The 7,641-nt window shown below is 46.2% G+C and overlaps 1 protein-coding gene across 1 annotated transcript in view; it reads right to left on the bottom strand.

The window, feature by feature from the left end:
* Positions 1–5,775, bottom strand: part of LOC102371427 (C-type lectin domain family 1 member A-like) — a 22,680-nt gene extending 16,905 nt beyond the window's left edge. The window contains exon 1 of the mRNA XM_025191301.1: positions 5,699–5,775. The gene's annotated coding sequence lies outside the window, so the exon portion shown is untranslated. The remainder of the gene's footprint in view (positions 1–5,698) is intronic.
* Positions 5,776–7,641: the final 1,866 nt, after the last annotated feature.

The following is a 7,641-nucleotide window of genomic DNA, read 5'->3' as shown; positions in this document are numbered from 1 at the left end:
TCCACCATGCAAAGAAGCTGCAATTTGGCGGGAACATAATTTAGCGGTGCCGAAGCACACAAAAACAAAAAAACACAACTTTGGGTTGTGTCAATGTGTTGCACCTGGGGAGGAAGAATCATCAACACTCCTACAGCCAGGGAGGGACCATTTTAAGTAGCACAACTACGGAAAGGGATCGACTCCAAAAAGTAATTGACTCCAAAATGAACATGAGTCACCAGTGTGATGAGGTAATAAGTAAAGTTAACCGCATCCTTTCTTGAATAAGTAGGGGCATCGCAAACAGGTCTAGGGAGGTGATACTTCCCCTTTATGCAGCATTGGTCAGGCCACAACTGGAGTACTGTGTCCAGTTTTGGGCACTGCACTTCGGAAGGGATGTGGATGGCCTGGACAGGGTTCAGAGGAGGGCCACTCGTCTGGTTAAAGGCTTACAGAAAAAACCCTATGTGGACCAATTGGGAGACCTGAACCTCTTCAGCCTCCACAAGAGGAGGCTGAGAGGTGATCTCATGGCTACCTACAAACTCATCGTGGGGGAACAACAAGAAATAGGGGATACAATGTTTACCTGGGCGCCTGTCGGGGTAACTGCAAACAATGGCCACAAACTGGAAGAGAGTGAATTTAGATTAGACATCAGGAAAAAATTCTTTACAGTGAGGGTCACTAAAATATGGAATAGGCTTCCAAGGGAGGTGGTGCTGTCCCCTTCCTTGGAGGTGTTTAAAAGGAGATTGGACAAACACCTGGCTGGGGTCTTCTGACCCCAGCCCTCTTTCCTGCCCAGGGCAGTGGGGGTTGGACTCGATGATCTAATAGCTCCCTTCCAACCCTAACATCTATGAAATCAATGAAAGAGGGCTAGGGTCATATGACCCCAGCCAGGTGCTTGTCTAGTCTCCTCTTAAAGACCCCCAAGGTAGGGGACAGCACCACCTCCCTTGGAAGCCCATTCCAGATTCTGGCAACCCTTACCATAAAGAAGTTCTTCCTGATGTCTAACCTAAACCTACTCTCTGTCAGTTTGTGGCCATTGTTCCTAGTTACTCCAAGGGGTGCTTTGGTAAGCAGAGCATCTCCTATTTCTTGCTGTCCCCCAATGAATTTGTAAATAGCCACAAGATCCCCTCTCAGCCTTCTCTTGTGGAGGCTGAAGAGATCCAGGTCCCTCAGTCTCTCCTCGTAGGGCCTTCCCTGTAGGCCCCTAACCATATGAGGGGCCCTCCTCTGAACCCTCGCAAGGTTATCCACATCCTTCTTGAAGTGCAGTGCCCACAACTGGATGCAGTACTCCAACTGCGGCCTGACCAGTGCCGCATAGAAGGGAAGCTCTGGACATGTTCGTGATGCACCTGCTAATGCATGATAGAGTGCAGTTAGCTTCACTGATTACTTCATCACATTGATGGCTCATGTTCATCTTGGAGTTAACTGTGACTCCGAGATCCCTTCCTGCCACTGTGCTGCTGAGAAGGTCATCCCCTAGCCTATAGATGTCCTAGTGATTCCTTCTCCCTCGATGCAGCACTTTGCACTTGTCTTTTTTGAACTGCATCCTATTCCTGTCTGCCCACTTTTCCAACCTGTCCAGGTCCACCTGGATTCGATCCCTTCCCACTTGTGTGTTTACTTTATCCCATCATTTCTTGTCATCCACGAATTTGTACAAAGTGCTTTCCATGCCCTCATCCAAGTCGCCGATGAAGACATTAAATAGCACAGGTCCAAGGACCGAGCCTTGGGGGATCCTACTGCCCACATCTTTCCAGGTTGATACCGACCCATCCACCACCACTCTCTAAGTGCGACCCCTAAGCCAATTTGTCACCCACCTAACCGTGTAGTCATCTATGTCACAGCTGCTCAGTTTGTTTATGAGAATGAGATGAGATACTGTATCAAGGGCCTTCTTAAAATCCAAGATATAACATCTACCTCAGCACCTGCATCTAAGCATTTTGTGACCTGGTCATAAAAAGAAACAAGGTTAGTCAAGGCAGGATCTACCCGCTATGAACCCATGCTGGTTGCCCTTCAGCATTATGTTTCCTGCTGGGCTCCCACAAATGTGATCCTTGATAATTTTTTCAAAAGTTTTCCCAAGGATAGAGGTGAGATTAACCAGCCTATAATTACCCGGATCCTCCTTCCTCCCCTTCTTGAAAATAGGGACCACATCAACCCTTTTCCAGTCCTCTGAGACCTAACCTGAGCACCATGACTGCTCAAATAGCCATGCCAGTGGCTCCGCTATGACATTGGCTAATTCCTTCAGCACCCTTGTACGAAGATCATTTGGACCTGCTGACTTAAACACATTCAGCCCCTCCAAGTGTCCCTTTACTAGGTTGGTGCTGACCATTGGTGGGCTGGTGTTCCTCCTCTGCCTATCTATAATGCAATTGGGAGATGTGTCTTGATCCATGTTCAGGAATACAGAGGCAAAAAACTCATTGAAGAGTTCAGCCTTGTCCCTCCTATCTGTCACCAATTGCTCTAGCCTGTCCTCTAGGGGTTCTATGTTAATTTCCATCAAAACATTTTTCCATTGTGGTTGATTTTTCTTTGGGTCAAAACAAAAAAAATGGAACACACTTGTACCCCTTCAAAAATATATTCAGTAGAAAACTGAATACTGAAGTCCCCCAAATTTCAACCCAAATACCAAATCCTCTCTGATCTATATATGATATTTAGAAGGCTTCCATCACTGTAGCATAACTAAAGAGTTAAAGAAATATGGATAAAGAAAGAGAAAGGGAATAATTTCAGGAGTGCAGAGGAACCTTAATTCCCATTAAATATATTAAATTAACAATCACTAAGGTGGCACATAGCCACCAGTAAAAGAAAAGAACAAAAGGAAATCCCTGGAGCTGACATGCAACACTGGAGTACCAGGAAGGCAAAGAATACAGCTGTAAAAGTAACCTGAATTTAAAGACTAAATGAATACCTGAAATTATAAGACTAAATACTTAAAAGTGTAAGAATTACTATAAGAATTTCTTTAAATTTACCGGAAGTAGGGAGTCTGTGAAAGAATCAGTGATCCTGCTGAGCCACCAGCCTTTGTCCCCATGTTTTACCTATGGTAGATTAAGGTGTTCTTGGTGGTTTTTGGCAATGTGCATAGTACTTGCATGTTTTTAAGAAATAAGACAAAAGGTAGGGCAGGGTAGCATCGAAAGACTAACTCACAGTTTCATAGTTTCATAGTTGGTAGGGTTGGAAGGGACCTGAGCAGGTCATCAAGTCCAGCCCCCTGCCATTGGCAGGAAAGAATGATAGGGTCAAATGACCCCAGCAAGGTGATTATCTAGCCTCCTTTTGAAGACCCCCAGGGTAGGAGCAAACACCACTTCCCTTGGAAGTTGGTTCCAGATCCTGGCTATTCTGACTGTGAAGTAGTGCTTCCTGATATCTAGCCTGAACCTAGTGTCAATCAACTCGTGGCCGTTACTCCTAGTTACTTCTGGAGTGCTCAGGGGAACAGGGTCTCTCCCATTCCCTGATGGTCCCCCTTGGTAAGTTTATAGATGGTCACCAGATCCCTGCACAGCCTTCTCTTGTGGAGGCTGAACAGGTTCAGGTCCCATAGCCTCTCCTCGTAGGGTCTGCCCTGCTGCCCCCGATCATGTGTGTGGCCCTCAGTGTTGTCCACATACCTCCTGAAGTGCAGCACCCAAAACTGGACGCAGTACTCCAACTGCAGCCTGACCAATATTGCATAGAGGGGGAGGATCACCTCCTTGGACCTGCTCATGATGCATCTGTGGATGCCCTTACTGACTGTGTCCTCACATTGGTGGCCCGTGTTCATCTTAGAATCAATAATGACACCAAGATCCTTTTCTGCCTCTGTGCTGATGAGAAGGGAGTTCCCCAGCCTGTAGGTATGCTGCTGGTTCTTCCTCCCTAGGTGCAGTACCTTGCACTTGTCAGTATTGAACCCCATCCTATTCTCATCCGCCCACCCCTGTAACTTGTCCAGATCTAGTTGTAACCTGTCCCTCCCTTCTAGTGTGCTCACTTCTCCCCACATCTTAGTGTCATCCGCAAATTTGAACAAGGTGCTTTTCACCCCCTCGTCCAAGTTGCTGATGAAGACATTGAACAGTGCGGGCCTGAGGACCAAGCCCTGGGGAACCCCACTGCCCATATCCCTCCAGGTCGAAAATGACCCATTCACCACCACTCTCGGTGCGGCCCTCCAGGTAATTTGTGACCCATCTGACTGTGTAGGCACCAACGCCACAGTTGCCTAATTTTTTAATGAGAATGGGGTGAGAGACAGTGTCGAAGGTCTTCCTAAAGTCTAGAAAGACTACGTTCACCACGACACCTGGGTCCAAGGATTTTGTGACCTGGTCATGGAAGACAACCAGGTTGGTTTGACAGGACCTGCCTCTAATGAAGCCATGTTGATTGACCCTAAACATAATCTCCCCTGCTGGTCCCTTGCAGATGTGCTCCTGGATAATTTTCTCAAAGAGCTTCCCCAGGACCGAGGTAAGACTAATAGACCTATAGTTTCCTGGGTCCTCCTTCCTCCCTTTTTTGAAAGAAAAAACTTTTTGAAACTCATTCAGAAAGTCATAAACTTTGGTAGGCTACAGCCTACTTGGTCAGATGCCATAACTGGAGTAGTCAGACAAACAATCCTGTAGCATAGATTAGATAGAGATTATCCTACCTTGAGCAGGGGCCAGACAAAATGGCTTTATAGAAAAGTAGCAGAGAAAAGCCTCTCTTACTGGTCATCTGCTGTGACTGCCAAATGCAAACTGCAAAATGCTTAGACTTGGCCTGCTGCCTAATTAGCCTAACTGCATTTAAAAATCTGACTTTGGCCTTTTATAGTTGCTCTTCATGTTTTTTTTCTAATTGATTTCATTTTTTTTGTAACTGTTTGTGCTTTCCAGATTAAAGCCAACAAAAATAACTGTTCAGTCTTTAGTATCATTTACATTTACATTGATCTAACACTGATAGTTATAAACACACACTACTATGTTTTAGACTGCAATGTCCTTGTTTCACAATAACAGTTAACAACATTTTTTGCCATAAGTATATGTATCTAACCTACCAAATAGTAAAGTTTCTCTCTGCTGTTCTAATTGCTTAAAATATTTGACCTTTATTAACAAAATTTGACAACTATTTGACTGGTCAATTAGCAGAGTATTTTTGACCTGTCAAATACCCAATCCTAGAAGTGGATGCCTTAAAGTTTTGTACTAGATCCCATCTTATTTAATATATTCCCCATTGATCTGGAAAGGGGACTACAGAGTGAAGTGGTAAAATCTGCAGAGATGTCACAAAGTAATTCAAATTAATCAAGACTAGAGAAGACACCAAAGAAACCTAACAAGCTAGGCAAATCTACAACATAATTGAAAATAAAATGCAGGACCAACTAATGCAAAGTACTGCACACTGGAAAGGAAATTTTGAACTATTTTTTTACTTTATAGGGTTCAAATGAACTCAAAGAAGGCTCTTGGTTGTGAAAATCTCAGTGAACTAAGCTCTGGTCTGTAGACACATACACATGCATACAAAAGATGACTTCCATTATAGCCACATCCATTATAGCCATTGCTGCTTATCTCCTAACCATAAGGTTACAGTATATATATCAAATTACCTTTTGTAAAAAGCAAAGCCCCTATAGAAGCATTACCTTAGTTTGTAGCTGTAGATCCAAGGACAAGGGCTGAAATACTGCATAGGAACTTTAAATCCTGCACCAGCTTTGCCTCTTGAGCAGAGAGAGAGAGAGAGAGTGGGCAGTGTGAGCTCAACCCTTGACTATTTTGTTAAACATAGACAAACACTAACCAGGAGATGGAAGATTATTTGTTCAGAAATGCTCCGAAAGAAACCGCACAGGAAGTCCTCGAGTTGCTAATTTGAAAGGCGATGCCTTTGTCCACATGCCCAATGCATCTGACATCAAAGCCTGCTTGCCTGCAGATATTTTGAAGCTGTTAAGTCACTGCCAGGAACAAAATAACCCACCAAAACTCAAGTTAAGTCCAATCATATCGTGAACCATAGTCTCACGCAACCTCCTCACACCAGTTCTTGATGGAACCTTTTCTTCTTGCATGCCAAAGGCCATTCAGTGCATGAAAAAGTTCCCACTGATTTCAGGGGCTCTGGGTTGGGGCCTGTGGCAGAGGACTGTTTGTGTCTGCCACTTTAAGATCAGAGCCAAACAGCCAGCAGGTGTTGATTGCAGCAGCCATTTTTAGATTCCCTGGCTGCCTAAATAAATAGATCAGTTCCCTGCTGGCAGGCCAGGCAGCAACATTGCCTGGCTGCAAGGCTGCTTGTAGGTAAGGGAGGAGCTGTAGGGGATGGCTAGGAGGTTCCTGGTCCAAGGCATGACCTGAAATTGCACCCTGCCAGGAGTGGGTGGCCTGGTGGGGCTCTCAGTGGTGCGGGAGTCACCAGGAAATGCCAGGCCAGTTATCACCCTGGTGAAAGGTGGGTTGGGGCACCTTAATAACCCCAGCTCCCACAACTGGGTTGGTTACCCCCTTGTAGGGTCCAGAAGGTGGACTCCAGAGTGAGAGTGGGGCTATAGACTTGGAACCTGTCTTGAAATCCCCTAACTGGTCCAAGCTGGGGCCAAGACCAGAAGGGTCGAAGGGCCAGGGGCCCACCGCAAGGGAAACCAAGAGCTGAGGGCCTGGGGTTCTGACTGGCCTGGAGGTGGGCCAGGGCTAGTAGCCAAAGGTTCTGGGGAGACCACACCCATCAGGGGGAACAGCTCACGGAGCTATGCAGCCTAGAATGAAAGCAGAGTAGGCCGCCTGAGTGGAGGGATCCAGGTGGGGTTCTGGGTCCCAGAGTGGGGCCGGTGATGGTGACAACAATGGATGCCATCTGTGAGGCATGGGCTGCAATGTAGGGAGGGTACGGAGCCACAGATAGCCGCCCCCCCCCCCCCCGGGGCACTGGGGCAAGAAAATGGGCAGCCTTCCGCCTAATTAACAACTTAATTAAATGTCATCAAGGCATGGTGGGAGAGAAGGCAGGTGGTTGGCCCAGAAACAGGTGGACGGGCCATAGGCCCCCTGTTACAGGACCTAAAGTCAGACTCACCACCAGCCTATTGGTAGAAGATAGGTTGTAGGTTGAGAAGACAGAGACAACCTCTACCTCAGATCTCTGAGGAGATTCCAGCAGGTGCTGCCCATGAGAGACACCGGGGACCAACTCAGACAATCCTTCTGATGCAGCCTTTAGAATGGGAGACCCCTGGGGAGAACTTTGGATGAAAGCCTTCATCATTTGCTTGTGTAGATCTGTGCAAGGGTTGGGTTCTGGTCTCTACCACATCACTCAGCTCATGGAGCCTGAAAGAAAAAGGTGAACAACAATTCATCATCATCATCATGATAATTTAATAAATGTTGCTCTTGAAAAAACTAAAATTAATAAGGATGCTACAGCTTATTGTGACTAGACTCGCTTCCATGTCCCTAGACATCTAGGCAATACTGAGTCCCCACTGATGGATATGCCAGGCTCTTCCTGTCATCTTACCTTCCTTCTTGTCTTTGCTCAGACTTTCTTTCATTGTTGAGACCCCTCTGATCCTTTCTTCTTCAGTCT

The sequence above is a fragment of the Alligator sinensis genome, unplaced genomic scaffold, assembly GCF_000455745.1.
Source record: "Alligator sinensis unplaced genomic scaffold, ASM45574v1 scaffold1386_1, whole genome shotgun sequence".
NCBI lineage: Eukaryota > Metazoa > Chordata > Crocodylia > Alligatoridae > Alligator > Alligator sinensis.
This window is presented reverse-complemented; position numbering and strand designations above follow the sequence as displayed.